Raw genomic sequence first — 23819 nt, 5'->3', positions numbered from 1 at the left:
GTAAAACAATAATTTCCTGCATCGGTATGAAAATCTCCTTCATTGAAAACTCAACTATCCTGCATTCGCACTATGCAATTATTACACGTAAATTGAGCACTATGCAATTATTACACGTAAATTGAGCCAAGTGGTATATACTTCTATATTGCTCCAGTCATCCATTATCAGATCACGTTATTCATCTTGCACAATCTCCATTTTATACACGAGTATATGCACCCTTGTCTTTGTTCGCATGTCTATACAATTGAATTCGTTTATGCATATGTAACTTAATTTTGATGAATGTATGTACGTGATTTATGTTCGTGTGTCTTTGTTTGCGCATGTGTAGTCTTTCCTCATATGACTATAATGTGCATGTGTAGTCGATGATTTGTTTTTCGTCTGTGTCAGCTCTCCATCTAACAATGTAATGTACACGTCCATTAATGACTACATGAATGTGTATTGTCGAAAGATAACACAATACCATTGCACTCAAATTGTCCGCCTATGCGAACGAGATCCCGTGATAGCTCAGTTGGTAGAGCGGAGGACTGTAGAAGAATAAAAAGCTATCCTTAGGTCACCGGTTCAAATCCGGTTCGCGGGATTATATTTTTAACGATTACTGAGCTTGCTAAGAATTATTGAATATGGACTTAACTATTGATGCTGCTTTCCAACGTGAAAACGTGTTTTGGGTCATGTGTCCATCAATGTGCTGCTCGTGCATGTATACTTTTCGTGCTCCTCCTAAGCAGAGTGATGTGGAGATAACGGTAGCTGCCTTAGCTAGGTGCGAACGATGCGATCGCACAGGGCCCGCTTACCTGGGGTGGGAGTGAGAAGGAAAGAATTTTGGAGTTTGATCTGTTTATAATTAAATTAGATTATAGACTTAAGTGATCATTAAATAATGTAGGCCATCTCCAATCAACAACTTTTTTGTTTCATTTAGCTTTAACAATTTGAATCATATCGTTATGATGTCGGCAGTGTAGCCGTTTGTAGTGGTATCTAGCAATAAGGCATCATCCCGCAGACTTGTGGCATAATGTAATGCCCAGTCACACCAGTCCTTACACTAAGCTCTTAATGCTCAGCGCCAAGCCAGGCGAATGCTGTGGTACCATTGGTACGACGCGGCCGAAAATCGGACCTTCGACCTCCCCCATCCGACGCAGATTCTCTCACCACTTAGGCCACTGGATCGGTCCCGATCACCAACTAACTTCAGTTAATTCTATGTAAATTTATCACTGAAGAAATGGTTTGAAATATTCTTCGAATAATAAAAATTTGACTCCAAAATAAAATTTATATTTTAAATAATCTAATTTAATTATAAACAGAACAAACACCAAAATTAACTCCCTGCCACGCCCACTCCAAGTACGCGGGCCTATTGCGATCGCCCCTTTCGAACCTGGCTAAGGCTGCTACCGTTATCGCCACATCACTCTGCTTAGGAGGAGCACGAGACGTAAATGGGCACGAGCAGCACATTGATTGACACATGACCCAAATCACGTCTCAACGTTGGAAAGCAGCATCAATAGTTTAGTCGATATTCAATAATTCATAATACGCTCAAATAATCAGTTAAAAATATCATCCCGCGAACCGGATTTGAACCGGTGACCTAAGGATAGCTTTTTTATTCTTCTACAGTCCTCCGCTCTACCAACTGAGCTATCACGCGATCTTGTTCGCATACGCAGAGAATTTTATGGCAACGGTAATGTGCTACCTTCGGACAATACACCTTGATGTATTTATTAATGGACCTTTACATTACATTTTTAGATGGAGAGCTGACACAGACGAGAAACAAATCATCGACTGCATATGCACATCATAGTCATATGAGGAAAAGACAACACATGCGCATAGGAACACTTACATAAATCACGTACATACATTCATCAAAATTAAGTTACATATGCATAAACGCGTTCACGTGTATAGACATGCGAATAAAGGCAAGGATGCACATACTCGTGTAGAAAATGGAGATTGTGCAAGATGAAGAACGTGACCTGACAATGGATGACTGAAGCAATATAGAGGTATATACCACTTGGCTCAATTTACGTGTGATAATTTGCAAACTGAGAGTGCAGGATATTTGTGTTTTCAATGCAGGACATTTTCATACCGATGCAGGAAAATATTGTTTTACCTAAAACTGATTTTATAAATGTAGAAAGTATATACTAACTATGGTACTGAATGTGCATATCTCATATACTATACACTTTTGCTTATTACCACTTTATATATATCTCATGAAGTTCGAAAATATAATAGTGTACAGACTTCACGACGAGTTATTTTTCATTATAATCACTTATTTCTATATTATGTACGAAAGTCTCCGTTCACAACAATCTTAATTCTACACATGGAATTCGAAAAGCACCTTTCTAGAGTGGGTACGTATGGCTTGAGGCAATTATAAATGGTCAAAACAGTATGGGTATGTATGGCAAGAGCCCCTTATAAATGGTCAGTAGAGCATGGGTGTGTATGGCAAGAGGTCCTTATATAAATGGCCAGTACAGGATGGATATGAACGGCATGACGCCCTTATAAACGGTCAGGGCAATTTCGGTATCTTTGGCAGGTATCCCGCAAACATAGATAAGGAAGGTGTGGATGGTCATGGCCAACAACAACAAAAAACAAGATATAAACTGGTCTTTATAACGTGGGTATGTAAGGCAAGGGAGCGTGAAAATTGGTCGGTACAATCATGAATGTATGGCAAAAGGACGATAAAAATAGAACAGTGCATTGTGGGTATGCATGTCTAAAGGATCGTATAAATGAGTCAGTACGATGTGGGTATATATGGCTAAGGGACTGTATAAATGGGTCACTCCGACGTGGGTATGTAAGTCAAGGGGCCATATAAATGGGTAAGTACAGTGTGGGCATTTAAGGCATGGGGCCATATAAATGGGTCACTACAAATGTGTATATCTATGGCAAGTAGCCTATATAAATGTGTCACTACATTAAAATGACAATACATATAAAATTTCAAAGCGTATAAATCTCTTGACGCTGTACCTGTCACTGTCTTGTCTGTATATATGCCCAAAGCTGTTTGGAATCCTCTAGCACTTATAATGATAGTCAGTGTTGAATGCAAGTTTTGAAACCGGATTATTTTAGCAATGAATAGTTGACAAAGAGAATCGGATGGACGCCAATTTATTAGTGTAACCCTGGATTGTTTTACTCGTATTTCAGTAAACTATGGTACGAAGTTTCTAGTACGTATACGCAGTGCCGGATTGAGGCCTTCCAAATCCGCAAGCACTGAAAATGTTGTCATGCTCCCCAGCCCCACAAAATGTGAAACTCAAAGAAACAATAATAAAAGCAATAAAAGAGGGACAATACCAGTGATGCCATCATTTCAAATCACAATACTCGTACATGCAGATTGAAATGGTCAAATATAATTCAATCAATTTTATCACCAACAATTCATCCGACAGTTTTAGGATACCCTTATTGGGCTGGTGGCCTAAGCACGGGCGTAGCGTGCTTAATGGATCATCCGGTACTGTGTGAACGGTAAATTACCAATGAAGCGGTTTTTGCGGTTCTTCGATAAATAGTTTACAAAATATATTACGTCCTCTGCCTTCGTTTTGTTTCGTTTAAATGTATTTACCCTTCCATTGTCTGTTGTTATAAAATCTCGAATAAGATTTCTGACTGATACATTCGCTGAAAAACATTTTTCAATTACACGTTATATCCAGCCTATTGCGTATCCCAAAATGATGACCATGAAACCAGAAGTCTTGCACGAGAGGCACTCAGCACTATCGCCGCGAAATAAGCTCCTCTATTCTTAGCCGTTTTACTATCCTGTTTTCCATAATATGTCTTCGCCGACCAGATACGCGGGCATGTATGTATGTTAAGCTAATAATAAAATAGTTCCAAACACTTGGCCCCTTTACCTTGCTTTGTTTTCATGACTTCCTATGGTCAGTCTAATAAATGTCTTGATTGTAATTTGAACTAAGTACACTTTTTCATAATAGTGTTCTAACGTGTTTTTTGTGCAAGACGTAGAATTGCCGATGTTTACTGGGGTACATGTATTGTCCAGTCTTCAGTTTCGGTGGAGCGTAGTTTTTTGCAAGTTGTCAAGCTCTTTAATTTCGAGGGTAAATAAATCTTGCATGACGCCAAGAATTTCATAATTCCTAAATGGAAATGATCGGTTTTATAAAGCGCCAGAACTTCTGAAGTTTGGCATCAGACGGTACTGAATAAAAAGGCAAAATAACTCGTCGGGCAACATTTTCGTACTGAAATTATCCAAGAAAAGTGAACCATTAATTCAAAATCATGCTCTATGTCGGAAAAGCAAGGTAAAATACTCGGGTATCACTATGAACCTGATTACCAACTTTCAACGACATCATCCCATCTTAGCCCCCAATGCAACCAGAGCTGGGAAGATGTAGATTAAATAAGAGTTTATCTCGTGTAGCTCTGACTTTCTTTTTCTCTGTTTTTACTTTCTTTGTTTATTTTGTATTCTACGTGAAGATGTATTGTCTTTAGGAAACACTTTAGATGATCTACACTCATTAGCCAAAAATTTTACAAGTGTAATTTTGGCCTATACACAGCCTAACATGAATAAATTTACTGCTGTCGTGAATGAACGCGTACACGATCGTGCTAGTTTTATTATCTCACTAATTATATTCATATTTAGTCTTTATAAAATCGCTAAAATATACGATAATCAGCAAATCGGCCGGTATAGATATAATTCACCTCAAAAGTTTTGACATTTTCACATTCTCAATCTCTAAGTAACTGAAAGAAGTAATTAACTGTAGTATCAATTCCTGTAAATATTCAGAGTCGTTGAAATTTGCAAAAGTTTTAGCAATGTATAAGATAAATGGAAAGAGTGACACATATACCTATTAACCCATATCTTTTCTAATTAGTTACACAAATTATTAATAAATAAATAAAAAACATATCAGCAAACATCTTTTCGAAAACCTTAACAAGTATTAACTCTTTCATAGACCACATTCAGGTTCACAACAAAAATATTAATGTTAAAACTGCACTAATCAAACGTACAGACAACTGGCAACTACCGATCGAATCTATAAGGGCCTTTTGCTATACATACCCATACGGTACTGACCATTTATAAGGGCCTCTTGCCATACATATCCACGCAAAAGAGGTTCTTTTGAATTCCATGTGTAGAACTAATATCGTTGTGAACGGTGACGTTAGTAAATAAAATATAGAAATAAATGATTATAATTAAACATAACTCGTCGAATAATCTGTAAACTGTTATATTTTCGAACTTTCTGATATATATATATATATAGAGATGGAAAACACGTTTGATGATCGCTCCGTGAATTTTCAAGTTTTATTCCTTTAATAGACATTTTTTCTGTTTTAAGTTGTTACAGGTACGTTTATTAGATTCGTGTGATCGCATTCATATAGAAGTTAGATATATTTTGTGTGTGTGGATAACTTTATCCACCACACAAAATACTATTTTCTGTGACAATGAATTCAAAGCCTGGTCGTGCTGCACGTGCAGCACAGGGAGCGGACTCAAATTCTAATGACACCAGTGGAATAGCTAACAATAAGAATGGCACGTCGAGTAACATCGATAGACAGACAGGAGCTTCTCGTCGTTTTGGGAAAGAATGTACCGTGGTGATTGATGTAAAGGATGTGAAGAAAATAAAGGCAAGTGATATTGTTAGAAGTGTAGAAGAATTAACCGGAGATATGTCGGTATATGCAGTTGTGCCCAAAGGTGCAAATTTGTATGAGGTCACACTACCGAGCAAGGAAGTAGCATATAATACCTTGTGTGGAATTGATATTGGAAGTGAACACTTTGATTGTACTCTCTTATATTCAGACACTATTATTGTGTCAATTCTTCATTTACCAGCATACATCACCGATGATGATATAAGTATGAAGCTCGGTGAATACGGAGTAGAACTTCTTTCTCCCATTCAACGCAGATATTATCCTGGGACTAGTGTGGCTGATGGGACTCGTTATGTCAAATGTAAATTTCCACAGCAGGTAAAATCCTTGCCTTACAGTCTGAAATTTCAGACTGTCAATGGTCAGCAATACTTTAGAGTATTACACGATAACCAAGTTAAGGTATGTTCTAGATGTCTAGATCCGGGACATGTTATAAAAGACTGCCCTGATTTTGTATGCTACAAGTGTGGGGAGCAAGGTCATGTAGCAAAAAATTGCACAAGGCAAAGATGTGACAGTTGTGGAAGTTTTCCTCTAATGTGTACATGCAGGATATGCGACAAATGCCACAAAGAGACGCAAACATGTGTGTGTTACAGAGAGGCCATTGCAGGGATTCATTCGCAAGTTGATGATGATACGAGGGAAGACATACTGGAGTTACCGAGTGACGAAGATGATAAAGAAGAAATTGAGAATGCAAAACAAGATAACGAGAGTGGAGAAAGTGGGGAAGAAAAAGAAAGAAGTGGAGTTGATATGACCAATGTAGAAATAGAATCTGAGGAGGAAGTAAACAACAATCATACAATTGGAGATGGATCGGGGACAGATTCAGATGATGACAGGAAGATGGCTGCAGACGTTGTTGAAAGATCAAACGAATCACGTACATGTCAAGAAAACGGTACTAATATCGAAAATTTCAAGGTAGTACAAAGGAGAAGGAGAAGGTTTAATCCAGTACCTAACCTGAAAATGAACAGCATGCGACGAACACCTATTAAGAAATGATCAAACACTCAACATTTTTTAATACTTTCAATACACTCATCATAATCATGGCTTTAAATATTGTATCTCTAAATGTAAATGGCTTGCGTAATTTGAATAAACTAAAGTCTGTTTTAGAAATATTTAAAGAGAAAAGAGGCCATATTTTATTATTGCAAGAAACCTTTTGGGATGATGAGTTTGCTGAAAGTATTAGAGAAAATGAGATTTGGAATGGTGACATATTTTATAGTAATGCAGACAATAGGAGGGCAGGTGTTGCTGTTTTAGTAGTGAGAGAATTGAGAAATCAGGTGACACAAGAAATGATTGAAAAGGGTAGGATTTTACATCTTAAAATAGCTATTGATGATAAAGTGATTGATTTAATCAATATTTATGCTCCAAATGTTGTGAAGGAAAGGTTTAACTTTTTCATGAAGCTAAATACATATTTACATAACAGTACTAGTGATAGCACTATCCTGGCTGGTGATTTTAATACAACTTTAGCAGGTATTGATCGACATAACAAAGCCTTACATATTGATGATGTAGCAGTGCGTGAACTTTATAAAATTATTCATGATAGGAATATTACCGATTTATGGAGATCACGAAATCCTAGTACTCGTAGTTTCTCCAGAAAACAAGTTGTACTAGGCGAAATGAAGCAGAGTAGAATAGATTATTTTTTGATTTCCTCAAAATTGCATTCCAATGTGCAAAATATTTATTATGCAGATACATCTTTTAGTGATCATTCTTTTGTATACCTTAAACTAAATACCTGCAAAGTGGAAACAGGGCCCGGATTATGGATACTAAATAACAATGTTCTTTTTGAGGAAAAATATGTACAAAGAGTGAAATCAATTCTTACCGAGGGAAAAACTGACGAAATGTATTTTAGTGAACCACTCATTTGGTGGGATAATGTAAAATACAAAATTAAAAAATTTTCCCAAGTATACTGTACAAGAAGAAATAAGGAAAGATTACAAGAATACTTTACATTGCAAAATAAATTAAAATCATTTTCAGAAAAAGTCGCAAATAAAGAATCATATGACATTAACAAATATGAAGAACTAAAACATCAGCTAAGTGACTATGAAACCGATTTTTGTCGGGGTGCTATATTGAGATCTAAGGCGAAATGGGCAATTGAAAGCGATAGAAATACTAAATACTTTCTAAATCTTGAGAAATATCGACACAACAAAAATGTAATCAATGAACTGATTGATGATGATGGTGTAATTATTTCAAATACAACCGGAATCTTAGATGAAATACATCAGTTTTATAGTCATTTATATTCTTCGGTAACTGTTGATGATAATTGTACTGATTCACTTTTAAATTTTGTAAATTGTTCTGTATCTGATGAGGATAAAGATATGTGTGATGCCATAATAACAGTTGATGAAATACATACAGCTATAAAAGGGATGGCTAAAAATAAAAGCCCCGGCCCGGACGGATTGACAGTAGAGTGGTATTGTAAATTTTATGATTGTATATATGATATTCTGTTGCACATCTTTCAGAGTGTTAAGAATGACAACATTATGTCGAGATCAATGAGATTTGGGGTTATATCACTTATTTATAAAAATAAGGGGGATAATAGAAGATTGCAAAATTGGCGTCCTATCAGTTTACTTAATGTAGATTATAAAATTTTGGCAAGGATTTTGTCTACACGTTTAAAAATGGTATTACCCAAAATTATTTCTCAAACTCAGACATGTTGTATAGTTGGGAGAGATATTGCTGATACTATAGTCACTGTAAGAGATATTATAGATATGGTTGAGAGAGACAATCTTGAGGGATATATCTTAAAAATTGATCAAGAAAAAGCGTTTGACAGAGTTTGCCACTCATATTTGATTTCTGTTTTACGAAAGTTCGGTTTTGGTGACAATTTTATTCAGTGGATAAAGATATTTTATAATGAAATTAAAAGTAGTGTTAAATGCAATGGTCATCTAACGAAACCCTTTTTAATTAAAAATTCAGTCAGACAAGGTTGTCCTATATCAGCAATGTTATATGTATTAGCAGCAGAACCCTTAGGACTCGCTATCAAAGCAAATCCCACTATCAAAGGTATTCCACTCCCACTGTCTAGTAATGCAAGTAAAGTTTTTCAACATGCAGATAATACAACCTTGACATTAGCGGACACACAATCCATTAATCAATCTTTTAATGTACTTGACTTGTATTGTAAAGGATCTGGTGCAAAGGTGAACAAGGAAAAGACAGAACTTCTGTGTATTGGATCTGGTAAACTTACTGATGATTATTGCAAACAATTACAAATTCAAATGTGTGATCAAGTCATCTTAATTTTGGGAGCTTATGTTGGAAAATGTGCAAAATTATGTGAGCAACTGAACTGGAATGATAGATTGTCTAAAATTAAAAACTTATTGCAACTGTGGTCACAGAGATATTTGACAATACAAGGAAAAGTAACAGTTGTTAATAACTTATTAGTTTCTAGAGTATTGTACATAGTGTCAGTTCAGCCTCTTCCTGATATGATTGCTGATGAATTGAAGCAATTATTTCTCAGATTTATCTGGTCAGGAAAGTCCCATTTGGTTCACTATTATACAATAATTGGTGATAAGCGAAATGGCGGACTACAGTTAACTGATATAAAGATGAAAATGTATGCATTCAGACTAAAATTTTTAAAAAGATACTTTGATGTGAATTGCCATGCTATGTGGAAAAATACCTTTGATCACTTTTTATCTACTGTCCTGAACATGAGGTTGACCAAAGAGTTGTTTCTCATGTCTTTAAATAAGCAACAATTGAATACCCTACCTATATTTTACAGAGAAATGTTTCATGCATGGGAAAAACTTAGAAATAATATCGATACAAATATTGATGTGAGGAATGTTTTTGAACAACCTCTCTTTTTAAATCCTAATATTACATGTGCTGGTAAAACGTTGTTTTTCGCAGAATTTATAGAAGCAGGAATTGTTCGTGTTCAGGATATTACATATGAATTTGTACCTGGAATACTACCTTATAGAGCTATTCAAGAAATGATATACAAATCAAATTCTGAGATCAAAACAGATAAGATAAAAAAAGATTATAATTGCATAATAGAAAGTATACCATTAGGCTGGAGAAATATTGTTGCAACAGAGTCAAAACCCACTGTAACCAATGGGAGAAATAATATGTTTCTCAGAGTTGATACAAAATTATATGACCTCTGTTTATGTACAACACAACTATTTTACAAGCTTTTATGTACGTTGATTTTTAAAGAACCAGCTTCTGTTTCCTTTTGGAGTAAGATATTTAGTTTGGAAAAGCATAAATACTGGAAATTGATACATCTACCTTTCAAGACCCCAGATTGTATAGATTTGGATTACAGAATAATGCACAATCGAATATTTACAAAAGAGAGACTAAAATACTATGGCAAAATTGATAATGACTTATGTCCAGTGTGCCAGTTGGAAACAGAGGATTTATTTCACATGTTTTTGAAATGTCCTGAATAAAGCTCTTTTAAGAATTATATTGTATATATAGTTGAGATTCTTTTTAAAGACTGTAGAGTTGGTGTTCTCAATAGCACTTCTTTTGAACAAATGCTCATGATAGGATATAACAAAGAAACAAAATCAGTAAATAGTTATTTTTTGAACTACATTCTGAGCATTGCTCGATTGTGCATTTACAAAAGAAGAAACATTATGTCGTTATTAGGGAAACAAATAGACATCGAAAGATTGTTCCAATATTTGACTAGAAAATATATATTATATGCGTATCAACATTACAAAGACAAAAATCAGAATTTGATAACGAAATATTTTGTTAAAGATAATCCTTTAATGAGAATGGAAGAGGATAAACTGTTTATTACATTGTAGAATCATTGTTTTGTACTATAGCATTACAAAATATAATTTTAGAATCATTGTTCTGTAATATAGCTTAACAAAATACTTTTGTAGAATCATTGTTTTGTAAAATAGCATTACAAAATACTATTGTAGAAACATTATTTTGTAATATAGAATCACAAACTCCTATGTAAATACTGACTGTATACTTTTAACTTATATACTGTACAAAACGTTTTTTAAATAAAGAAAGAAAAAAAAAAAAAAGAGCGGAGGACTCTAGAAGAATAAAAAGCTATCCTTAGGTCACCGGTTCAAATCCGGTTCGCGGGATTATATTTTTAACGATTACTGAGCTTGCTAAGAATTATTGAATATGGACTTAACTATTGATGCTGCTTTCCAACGTGAAAACGTGTTTTGGGTCATGTGTCCATCAATGTGCTGCTCGTGCATGTATACTTTTCGTGCTCCTCCTAAGAAGAGTGATGTGGAGATAACGGTAGCTGCCTTAGCTAGGTGCGAACGATGCGATCGCACAGGGCCCGCTTACCTGGGGTGGGAGTGAGAAGGAAAGAATTTTGGAGTTTGATCTGTTTATATTTAAATTAGATTATAGACTTAAGTGATCATTAAATAATGTAGGCCATCTCCAATCAACAACTTTTTTGTTTCATTTAGCTTTAACAATTTGAATCATATCGTTATGATGTCGGCAGTGTAGCCGTTTGTAGTGGTATCTAGCAATAAGGCATCATCCCGCAGACTTGTGGCATAATGTAATGCCCAGTCACACCAGTCCTTACACTAAGCTCTTAATGCTCAGCGCCAAGCCAGGCGAATGCTGTGGTACCATTGGTACGACGCGGCCGAAAATCGGACCTTCGACCTCCCCCATCCGACGCAGATTCTCTCACCACTTAGGCCACTGGATCGGTCCCGATCACCAACTAACTTCAGTTTATTCTATGTAAATTTATCACTGAAGAAATGGTTTGAAATATTCTTCGAATAATACAAATTTGACTCCAAAATAAAATTTATATTTTAAATAATCTAATTTAATTATAAACAGAACAAACACCAAAATAAACTCCCTGCCACGCCCACTCCAAGTACGCGGGCCTATTGCGATCGCCCCTTTCGAACCTGGCTAAGGCTGCTACCGTTATCGCCACATCACTCTGCTTAGGAGGAGCACGAGACGTAAATGGGCACGAGCAGCACAGTGATTGACACATGACCCAAATCACGTCTCGACGTTGGAAAGCAGCATCAATAGTTTAGTCGATATTCAATAATTCATAATACGCTCAAATAATCAGTTAAAAATGTCATCCCGCGAACCGGATTTGAACCGGTGACCTAAGGATAGCTTTTTTGTTCTTCTACAGTCCTCCGCTCTACCAACTGAGCTATCACGGGATCTTGTTAGCATACGCAGAGAATTTTATGGCAACGGTAATGTGCTACCTTCGGGCAATACACCTTGATGTATTTATTAATGGACGTTTACATTACATTTTTAGATGGAGAGCTGACACAGACGAAAAACAAATCATCGACTGCATATGCACATCATAGTCATATGAGGAAAAGACAACACATGCGCATAGGAACACTTACATAAATCACGTACATACATTCATCAAAATTAAGTTACATATGCATAAACGCGTTCACGTGTATAGATATGCGAACAAAGGCAAGGATGCACATACTCGTGTAGAAAATGGAGATTGTGCAAGATGAAGAACGTGACCTGACAATGGATGACTGAAGCAATATAGAGGTATATACCACTTGGCTCAATTTACGTGTGATAATTGCAAACTGAGAGTGCAGGATATTTGTGTTTTCAATGCAGGACATTTTCATACCGATGCAGGAAAATATTGTTTTACCTAAAACTAATTTGATAAATGTAGAAAGTATATACTAACTATGGTACTGAATGTGCATATCTCATATACTATACACTTTTGCTTATTACCACTTTATACATATCTCATGAAGTTCGAAAATATAATAGTGTACAGACTTCACGACGAGTTATTTTTCATTATAATCACTTATTTCTATATTATGTACGAAAGTCTCCGTTCACAACAATCTTAATTCTACACATGGAATTCGAAAAGCACCTTTCTAGAGTGGGTACGTATGGCTTGAGGCCCTTATAAATGGTCAAAACAGTATGGGTATATATGGCAAGAGGCCCTTATAAATGGTCAATACAGCATGGGTGTGTATGGCAAGAGGTCCTTATATAAATGGCCAGTACAGGATGGATATGAACAGCATGACGTCCTTATAAACGGTCAGGGCAATTTCGGTATCTTTGGCAGGTATCCCGCAAACATAGATAAGGAAGGTGTGGATGGTCATGGCCAACAACAACAAAAAACAACATATAAACTGGTCTTTATAACGTGGGTATGTAAGGCAAGGGAGCGTGAAAATTGGTCGGTACAATCATGAATGTATGGCAAAAGGACGATAAAAATAGAACAGTACATTGTGGGCATGCATGTCTAAAGGATCGTATAAATGAGTCAGTACGATGTGGGTATATATGGCTAAGGGACTGTATAAATGGGTCACTCCGACGTGGGTATGTAAGTCAAGGAGCCATATAAATGGGTAAGTACAGTGTGGGCATTTAAGGCATGGGGCCATATAAATGGGTCACTACAAATGTGTATATCTATGGCAAGTAGCCTATATAAATGTGTCACTACATTAAAATGACAATACATATAAAATTTCAAAGCGTATAAATCTCTTGACGCTGTACCTGTCACTGTCTTGTCTGTATATATGCCCGAAGCTGTTTGGAATCCTCTAGCACTTATAATGATAGTCAGTGTTGAATGCAAGTTTTGAAGCCGGATTATTTTAGCAATGAATAGTTGACAAAGAGAATCGGATGGACGCCAATTTATTACTGTAACCCTGGATTGTTTTACTCGTATTTCAGTAAACTATGGTACGAAGTTTCTAGTACGTATACGCAGTGCCGGATTGAGGCCTTCCAAATCCGCAAGCACTGAAAATGTTGTCATGCTCCCCAGCCCCACAAAATGTGAAACTCAAAGAAACAATATTAAAAGCAATAAAAGAGGGACAATACCAGTGATGCCGTCATTTTAAATCACAATACTCGTACATGCAGATTGAAATGGTCAAATATAATTCAATCAATTTTATCATCAACAATTCTTCCGACTTTTTAGGATACCCTTATTGGGCTGGTGGCCTAAGCACGGGCGTAGCGTGCTTAATGGATCATCCGGTACTGTGTGAACGGTAAATTACCAATGAAGCGGTTTTTGCGGTTCTATGATAAATAGTTTACAAAATATATTACGTCCTCTTCCTTCGTTTTGTTTCGTTTAAATGTATTTATCCTTCCATTGTCTGTTGTTATAAAATCTCGAGTAAGATTTCTGACTGATACATTCGCTGAAAAACATTTTTCAATTACACGTTATATCCAGCCTATTGCGTATCCCAAAATGATGACCATGAAACCAGAAGTCTTGCACGAGAGGCACTCAGCACTATCGCCGCGAAATAAGCTCCTCTATTCTTAGCCGTTTTACTATCCTGTTTTCCATAATATGTCTTCGCCGACCAGATAGGCGGCCATGTATGTATGTTAAGCTAATAATAAAATAGTTCCAAACACTTGGCCCCTTTACCTTGCTTTGTTTTCATGACTTCCTATGGTCAGTCTAATAAATGTCTTGATTGTAATTTGAACTAAGTACACTTTTTCATAATAGTGTTCTAACGTGTTTTTTGTGAAAGACGTAGAATTGCCGATGTTTACTGGGGTACATGTATTGTCCAGTCTTCAGTTTCGGTGGAGCGTAGTTTTTTGCAAGTTGTCAAGCTCTTTAATTTCGAGTGTAAATAAATCTTGCATGACGCCAAGAATTTCATAATTCCTAAATGGAAATGATCGATTTTATAAAGCGCCAGAACTTCTGAAGTTTGGCATCAGACGGTACTGAATAAAAAGGCAAAATAACTCGTCGGGCAACATTTTCGTACTGAAATTCTCCAAGAAAAGTGAACCATTAATTCAAAATCATGCTCTATGTCGGAAAAGCAAGGTAAAATACTCGGGTGTCACTATGAACCTGATTACCAACTTTCAACGACATCATCCCATCTTAGCCCCCAATGCAACCAGAGCTGGGAAGATGCAGATTAAATAAGAGTTAATCTCGTGTAGCTCTGACTTTCTTTTTCTCTGTATTTACTTTCTTTGTTTATTTTGTATTCTACGTGAAGATGTATTGTCTTTAGGAAACACTTTAGATGATCTACACTCATTAGCCAAAAATTTTACTAGTGTAATTTTGGCCCATACACAGCCTAACATGAATAAATTTACTGCTGTCGTGAATGAACGGGTACACGATCGTGCTAGTTTTATTATCTCACTAATTATATTCATATTTAGTCTTTATAAAATCGCTAAAATATACGATAATCAGCAAATCGGCCGGTATAGATATAATTCACCTCAAAAGTTTTGACATTTTCACATTCTCAATCTCTAAGTGACTGAAAGAAGTAATTAACTGTAGTATCAATTCCTGTAAATATTCAGAGTCGTTGAAATTTGCAAAAGTTTTAGCAATGTATAAGATAAATGGAAAGAGTGACATATATACCTATTAACCCATATCTTTTTCTAATATGTTACACAAATTATTAATAAATAAAAAAAAACATATCAGCAAACATCTTTTCGAAAACCTTAACAAGTATTAACTCTTTCATACACCACATTCAGGTTCACAACAAAAATATTAATGTTAAAACTGCACTAATCAAACGTACAGACAACTGGCAACTACCGATCGAATCTATAAGGGCCTTTTGCTATACATACCCATACGGTACTGACCATTTATAAGGGCCTCTTGCCATACATATCCACGCAAAAGAGGTTCTTTTGAATTCCATGTGTAGAACTAATATCGTTGTAAACGGTGACGTTAGTAAATAAAATATAGAAATAAATGATTATAATTAAACATAACTCGTCGAGAAATCTGTAAACTGTTATTTTTTCGAACTTTCTGATTATATATATATATATATATATATATATATATATATATATATATATATATATATATATATATATATATATATATATATATAATGGTCATGAGCAAAAGTGTATAGCATAAGAGATATACAGATTCAGTACCATAGATAGTATATACTTCCTACATTTATACAATTTGTTTAGGTAAAACAATAATTTCCTGCATCGGTATGAAAATCTCCTTCATTGAAAACTCAACTATCCTGCACTCGCACTATGCAATTATTACACGTAAATTGAGCCAAGTGGTATATACTTCTATATTGTTCCAGTCATCCATTATCAGATCACGTTATTCATCTTGCACAATCTCCATTTTATACACGAGTATATGCACCCTTGTCTTTGTTCGCATGTCTATACAATTGAATTCGTTTATGCATATGTAACTTAATTTTGATGAATGTATGTACGTGATTTATGTTCGTGTGTCTTTGTTTGCGCATGTGTAGTCTTTCCTCATATGACTATAATGTGCATGTGTAGTCGATGATTTGTTTTTCGTCTGTGTCAGCTCTCCATCTAACAATGTAATGTACACGTCCATTAATGACTACATGAATGTGTATTGTCGAACGATAACACAATACCATTGCACTCAAATTGTCCGCCTATGCGAACGAGATCCCGTGATAGCTCAGTTGGTAGAGCGGAGGACTGTAGAAGAATAAAAAGCTATCCTTAGGTCACCGGTTCAAATCCGGTTCGCGGGATTATATTTTTAACGATTATTGAGCTTGCTAAGAATTATTGAATATGGACTTAACTATTGATGCTGCTTTCCAACGTGAAAACGTGTTTTGGGTCATGTGTCCATCAATGTGCTGCTCGTGCATGTTTACTTTTCGTGCTCCTCCTAAGCAGAGTGATGTGGAGATAACGGTAGCTGCCTTAGCTAGGTGCGAACGATGCCATCGCACAGGGCCCGCTTACCTGGGGTGGGGGTGAGAAGGAGAGAATTTTTGGAGTTTGATCTGTTTATAATTAAATTAGATTATAGACTTAAGTGATCATTATATAATGTGGGCCATCTCCGATCAACAACTTTTTTGTTTCATTTAGCTTTAACAATTTGAATCATATCGTTATGATGTCGGCAGTGTAGCCGTTTGTAGTGGTATCTAGCAATAAGGCATCATCCCGCAGACTTGTGGCATAATGTAATGCCCAGTCACACCAGTCCTTACACTAAGCTCTTAATGCTCAGCGCCAAGCCAGGCGAATGATGTGGTACCATTGGTACGACGCGGCCGAAAATCGGACCTTCGACCTCCCCCATCCGACGCAGATTCTCTCACCACTTAGGCCACTGGATCGGTCCCGATCACCAACTAACTTCAGTTAATTCTATGTAAATTTATCACTGAAGAAATGGTTTGAAATATTCTTCGAATAATACAAATTTGACTCCAAAATAAAATTTATATTTTAAATAATCTAATTTAATTATAAACAGAACAAACACCAAAATTAACTCCCTGCCACCCCCACTCCAAGTACGCGGGCCTAATGCGATCGCCCCTTTCGAACCTGGCTAAGGCTGCTACCGTTATCGCCACATCACTCTGCTTAGGAGGAGCACGAGACGTAAATGGGCACGAGCAGCACAGTGATTGACACATGACCCAAATCACGTCTCAACGTTGGAAAGCAGCATAGTTTAGTCGATATTCAATAATTCATAATACGCTCAAATAATCAGTTAAAAATATCATCCCGCGAACCGGATTTGAACCGGTGACCTAAGGATAGCTTTTTTATTCTTCTACAGTCCTCCGCTCTACCAACTGAGCTATCACGCGATCTTGTTCGCATACGCAGAGAATTTTATGGCAACGGTAATGTGCTACCTTCGGACAATACACCTTGATGTATTTATTAATGGACGTTTACATTACATTTTTAGATGGAGAGCTGACACAGACGAAAAACAAATCATCGACTGCATATGCATATCATAGTCATATGAGGAAAAGACAACACATGCGCATAGGAACACTTACATAAATCACGTACATACATTCATCAAAATTAAGTTACATATGCATAAACGCGTTCACGTGTATATAGACATGCGAACAAAGGCAAGGATGCACATACTCGTGTAGAAAATGGAGATTGTGCAAGATGAAGAACGTGACCTGACAATGGATGACTGAAGCAATATAGAGGTATATACCACTTGGCTCAATTTACGTGTGATAATTGAAAACTGAGAGTGCAGGATATTTGTGTTTTCAATGCAGGACATTTTCATACCGATGCAGGAAAATATTGTTTTATCTAAAACTAATTTTATAAATGTAGAAAGTATATACTAACTATGGTACTGAATGTGCATATCTCATATACTATACACTTTTGCTTATTACCACTTTATATATATCTCATGAAGTTCGAAAATATAATAGTGTACAGACTTCACGACGAGTTATTTTTCATTATAATCACTTATTTCTATATTATGTACGAAAGTCTCCGTTCACAACAATCTTAATTCTACACATGGAATTCGAAAAGAACTTTTCTAGAGTGGGTACGTATGGCTTGAGGCCCTTATAAATGGTCAAAACAGTATGGGTATGTATGGCAGAGGCCCTTGTAAATGGTCAGTACAGTATGGGTACTTATGGCAAGAGGCACTTATAAATGGTCAAAACAGTATGGGTATGTATGGCAAGAGGCCCTTATAAATGATAAGTTAAGTATGGGTGTGTATGGCAAGATGCCTTTATAAATGGCCAGTACAGTGTGGATATGAACGGCATGACGACCTTATAAACGGTCAGGGCAATTTCGGTATCTTTGGCAGGTATCCCGCTAACATAGATAAGGAAGGTGTGGATGGTCATGGCCAACAACAACAAAAAACAAGATATAAACTGATCTCTATAACGTGGGTATGTAAGGCAAGGGAGCGTGAAAATTGGTCGGTACAATCATGAACGTATGGCAAAAGGACGATATAAATAGAACAGTACATTGTGGGTATGCATGTCTAAAGGATCGTATAAATGAGTCAGTACGATGTGGGTATAAATGGCTAAGGGACTGTATAAATGGGTCACTCCGACGTGGGTATGTAAGTCAAGGAGCCATATAAATGGGTAAGTACAGTGTGGGCATTTAAGGCATGGGGCCATATAAATGGGTCACTACAAATGTGTATATCTATGGCAAGTAGCCTATATAAATGTGTCACTACATTAAAATCATAATACATATAAAATTTCAAAGCGTATAAATCTCTTGACGCTGTACCTGTCACTGTCTTGTCTGTATATATGCCCAAAGCTGTTTGGAATCCTCTAGCACTTATAATGATAGTCAGTGCTGAATGCAAGTTTTGAAGCCGGATTATTTTAGCAATGAATAGTTGACAAAGAGAATCGGATGGACGCCAATTTATTAGTGTATCGCTGGATTGTTTTACTCGTATCTCAGTAAACTATGGTACGAAGTTTGCTAGTACGTATACGCAGTGCCGGATTGAGGCCTTCCAAATCCGCAAGCACTGAAAATGTTGTCATGCTTCCCAGCCCCACAAAATGTGAAACTCAAAGAAACAATATTAAAAGCAATAAAAGAGGGACAATACCAGTGATGCCGTCATTTCAAATCACAATACTCGTACATGCAGATTGAAATGGTCAAATATAATTCAATCAATTTTATCATCAACAATTCATCCGACATTTTTAGGATACCCTTATTGGGCTGGTGGCCTAAGCACGGGCGTAGCGTGCTTAATGGATCATCCGGTACTGTGTGAACGGTAAATTACCAATGAAGCGGTTTTTGCGGTTCTTCGATAAATAGTTTACAAAATATATTACGTCCTCTGCCTTCGTTTTGTTTCGTTTAAATGTATTTACCCTTCCATTGTCTGTTGTTATAAAATCTCGAGTAAGATTTCTGACTGATACATTCGCTGAAAAACATTTTTCAATTACACGTTATATCCAGCCTATTGCGTATCCCAAAATGATGACCATGAAACCAGAAGTCTTGCACGAGAGGCACTCAGCACTATCGCCGCGAAATAAGCTCCTCTATTCTTAGCCGTTTTACTCTCCTGTTTTCCATAATATGTCTTCGCCGACCAGATACGCGGGCATGTATGTATGTTAAGCTAATAATAAAATAGTTCCAAACACTTGGCCCCTTTACCTTGCTTTGTTTTCATGACTTCCTATGGTCAGTCTAATAAATGTCTTGATTGTAATTTGAACTAAGTACACTTTTCATAATAGTGTTCTAACGTGTTTTTTGTGAAAGACGTAGAATTGCCGATGTTTACTAGGGTACATGTATTGTCCAGTCTTCAGTTTCGGTGGAGCGTAGATTTTTGCAAGTTGTCAAGCTCTTTAATTTCGAGTGTAAATAAATCTTGCATGACGCCAAGAATTTCATAATTCCTAAATGGAAATGATCGGTTTTATAAAGCGCCAGAACTTCTGAAGTTTGGCATCAGACGGTACTGAATAAAAAGGCAAAATAACTCGTCGGGCAACATTTTCGTACTGAAATTCTCCAAGAAAAGTGAACCATTAATTCAAAATCATGCTCTATGTCGGAAAAGCAAGGTAAAATACTCGGGTATCACTATGAACCTGATTACCAACTTTCAACGACATCATCCCATCTTAGCCCCCAATGCAACCAGAGCTGGGAAGATGTAGATTAAATAAGAGTTAATCTCGTGTAGCTCTGACTTTCTTTTTCTCTGTTTTTACTTTCTTTGTTTATTTTGTATTCTACGTGAAGATGTATTGTCTTTAGGAAACACTTTAGATGATCTACACTCATTAGCCAAAAATTTTACTAGTGTAATTTTGGCCCATACACAGCCTAACATGAATAAATTTACTGCTGTCGTGAATGAACGGGTACACGATCGTGCTAGTTTTATTATCTCACTAATTATATTCATATTTAGTCTTTATAAAATCGCTAAAATATACGATAATCAGCAAATCGGCCGGTATAGATATAATTCACCTCAAAAGTTTTGACATTTTAACATTCTCAATCTCTAAGTGACTGAAGGAAGTCATTAACTGTAGTATCAATTCCTGTAAATATTCAGAGTCGTTGAAATTTGCAAAAGTTTTAGCAATGTATAAGATAAATGGAAAGAGTGACACATATACCTATTAACCCATATCTTTTCTAATTCGTTACACAAATTATTAATAAATAAAAAAAACATATCAGCAAACATCTTTTCGAAAACCTTAACAAGTATTAACTCTTTCATAGACCACATTCAGGTTCACAACAAAAATATTAATGTTAAAACTGCACTAATCAAACGTACAGACAACTGGCAACTACCGATCGAATCTATAAGGGCCTTTTGCTATACATACCCATACGGTACTGACCATTTATAAGGGCCTCTTGCCATACATATCCACGCAAAAGATGTTCTTTTGAATACCATTTGTAGAACTAATATCGTTGTGAACGGTGACTTTAGTAAATAAAATATAGAAATAAATGATTATAATAAAACATAACTCGTCGAGAAATCTGTAAACTGTTATATTTTCAAACTTTCTGATATATATATATATATATATATATATATATATATATATATATATATATATATATATATATATATATATATATATATAATGGTCATGAGCAAAAGTGTATAGCATAAGAGATATACAGATTCAGTACCATAGATAGTATATACTTCCTACATTTATACAATTTGTTTAGTAAAACAATAATTTCCTGCATCGGTATGAAAATCTCCTTCATTGAAAACTCAACTATCCTGCATTCGCACTATGCAATTATTACACGTAAATTGAGCCAAGTGGTATATACTTCTATATTGCTCCAGTCATCCATTATCAGATCACGTTATTCATCTTGCACAATCTCCATTTTATACACGAGTATATGCACCCTTGTCTTTGTTCGCATGTCTATACAATTGAATTCGTTTATGCATATGTAACTTAATTTTGATGAATGTATGTACGTGATTTATGTTCGTGTGTCTTTGTTTGCGCATGTGTAGTCTTTCCTCATATGACTATAATGTGCATGTGTAGTCGATGATTTGTTTTTCGTCTGTGTCAGCTCTCCCTCTAACAATGTAATGTACACGTCCATTAATGACTACATGAATGTGTATTGTCGAAAGATAACACAATACCATTGCACTCAAATTGTCCGCCTATGCGAACGAGATCCCGTGATAGCTCAGTTGGTAGAGCGGAGGACTGTAAAAGAATAAAAAGCTATACTTAGGTCACCGGTTCAAATCCGGTTCGCGGGATTATATTTTTAACGATTATTGAGCTCGCTAAGAATTATTGAATATGGACTTAACTATTGATGCTGCTTTCCAACGTGAAAACGTGTTTTGGGTCATGTGTCCATCAATGTGCTGCTCGTGCATGTTTACTTTTCGTGCTCCTCCTAAGCAGAGTGATGTGGAGATAACGGTAGCTGCCTTAGCTAGGTGCGAACGATGCGATCGCACAGGGCCCGCTTACCTGGGGTGGGGGTGAGCAGGGAAAGAATTTTGGAGTTTGATCTGTTTATAATTAAATTAGATTATAGAATGAAGTGATTATTAAATAATGTGGGCCATCTCCGATCAACAACAGTTTTGTTTCATTTAGCTTTAACAATTTGAATCATATCGTTATGATGTCGGCAGTGTAGCCGTTTGTAGTGGTATCTAGCAATAAGGCATCATCCCGCAGACTTGTGGCATAATGTAATGCCCAGTCACACCAGTCCTTACACTAACCTCTTAATGCTCAGCGCCAAGCCAGGCGAATGCTGTGGTACCATTGGTACGACGCGGCCGAAAATCGGACCTTCGACCTCCCCCATCCGACGCAGATTCTCTCACCACTTAGGCCACTGGATCGGTCCCGATCACCAACTAACTTCAGTTAATTCTATGTAAATTTATCACTAAGAAATGGTTTGAAATATTCTTCGAGTAATACAAATTTGACTCCAAAATAAAATTTATATTTAAAATAATCCAATTTAATTATAAACAGAACAAACACCACAATTATCTCCCTGCCACCCCCACTCCAAGTACGCGGGCCTATTGCGATCGCCCTTTTCGATCCTGGCTAAGGCTGCTACCGTTATCGCCACATCACTCTGCTTAGGAGGAGCACGAGACGTAAATGGGCACGAGCAGCACAGTGATTGACACATGACCCAAATCACGTCTCAACGTTGGAAAGCAGCATCAATAGTTTAGTCGATATTCAATAATTCATAATACGCTCAAATAATCAGTTAAAAATATCATCCCGCGAACCGGATTTGAACCGGTGACCTAAGGATAGCTTTTTTATTCTTCTACAGTCCTCCGCTCTACCAACTGAGCTATCACGGGATCTTGTTCGCATACGCAGAGAATTTTATGGCAACGGTAATGTGCTACCTTCGGACAATACACCTTGATGTATTTATTAATGGACGTTTACATTACATTTTTAGATGGAGAGCTGACACAGACGAAAAACAAATCATCGACTGCATATGCACATCATAGTCATATGAGGAAAAGACAACACATGCGCATAGGAACACTTACATAAATCACGTACATACATTCATCAAAATTAAGTTACATATGCATAAACGCGTTCACGTGTATAGACATGCGAACAAAGGCAAGGATGCACATACTCGTGTATAAAATGGAGATTGTGCAAGATGAAGAACGTGACCTGACAATGGATGACTGAAGCAATATAGAGGTATATACCACCTGGCTCAATTTACGTGTGATAATTGCAAACTGAGAGTGCAGGATATTTTTGTTTTCAATGCAGGACATTTTCATACCGATGCAGGAAAATATTGTTTTACCTAAAACTGATTTTATAAATGTAGAAAGTATATACTAACTATGGTACTGAATGTGCATATCTCATATACTATACACTTTTGCTTATTACCACTTTATATATATCTCATGAAGTTCGAAA

General features: G+C 36.3%; 7 non-coding genes across 7 annotated transcripts; 3 read left to right on the top strand and 4 right to left on the bottom strand.

Annotated features, from left to right (window-relative positions):
* The first annotated feature begins 511 nt into the window (after nucleotides 1-511).
* On the top strand, nucleotides 512-598 carry Trnay-gua (transfer RNA tyrosine (anticodon GUA)). Its single transcript is given in 2 exon segments — nucleotides 512-548; nucleotides 563-598. It is a non-coding gene; the product is annotated as a tRNA-Tyr (tRNA).
* A 1004-nt stretch (nucleotides 599-1602) lies between these two features.
* Nucleotides 1603-1690, bottom strand: Trnay-gua (transfer RNA tyrosine (anticodon GUA)). The gene is given in 2 exon segments: nucleotides 1603-1638; nucleotides 1654-1690. It is a non-coding gene; the product is annotated as a tRNA-Tyr (tRNA).
* A 10344-nt stretch (nucleotides 1691-12034) lies between these two features.
* On the bottom strand, nucleotides 12035-12122 carry Trnay-gua (transfer RNA tyrosine (anticodon GUA)). The gene is given in 2 exon segments: nucleotides 12035-12070; nucleotides 12086-12122. It is a non-coding gene; the product is annotated as a tRNA-Tyr (tRNA).
* Nucleotides 12123-16454: 4332 nt separating this feature from the next.
* Nucleotides 16455-16541, top strand: Trnay-gua (transfer RNA tyrosine (anticodon GUA)). The gene is given in 2 exon segments: nucleotides 16455-16491; nucleotides 16506-16541. It is a non-coding gene; the product is annotated as a tRNA-Tyr (tRNA).
* Nucleotides 16542-17542: 1001 nt separating this feature from the next.
* Nucleotides 17543-17630, bottom strand: Trnay-gua (transfer RNA tyrosine (anticodon GUA)). The gene is given in 2 exon segments: nucleotides 17543-17578; nucleotides 17594-17630. It is a non-coding gene; the product is annotated as a tRNA-Tyr (tRNA).
* Nucleotides 17631-22042: 4412 nt separating this feature from the next.
* On the top strand, nucleotides 22043-22129 carry Trnay-gua (transfer RNA tyrosine (anticodon GUA)). The gene is given in 2 exon segments: nucleotides 22043-22079; nucleotides 22094-22129. It is a non-coding gene; the product is annotated as a tRNA-Tyr (tRNA).
* Nucleotides 22130-23133: 1004 nt separating this feature from the next.
* Nucleotides 23134-23221, bottom strand: Trnay-gua (transfer RNA tyrosine (anticodon GUA)). Its single transcript is given in 2 exon segments — nucleotides 23134-23169; nucleotides 23185-23221. It is a non-coding gene; the product is annotated as a tRNA-Tyr (tRNA).
* Nucleotides 23222-23819: the final 598 nt, after the last annotated feature.

Source organism: Sinohyriopsis cumingii, chromosome 5 (genome assembly GCF_028554795.1).
Source record: "Sinohyriopsis cumingii isolate HCF-2022 chromosome 5, ASM2855479v2, whole genome shotgun sequence".
In the NCBI taxonomy this organism is placed as follows: domain Eukaryota; kingdom Metazoa; phylum Mollusca; class Bivalvia; order Unionida; family Unionidae; genus Sinohyriopsis; species Sinohyriopsis cumingii.
This window is presented reverse-complemented; position numbering and strand designations above follow the sequence as displayed.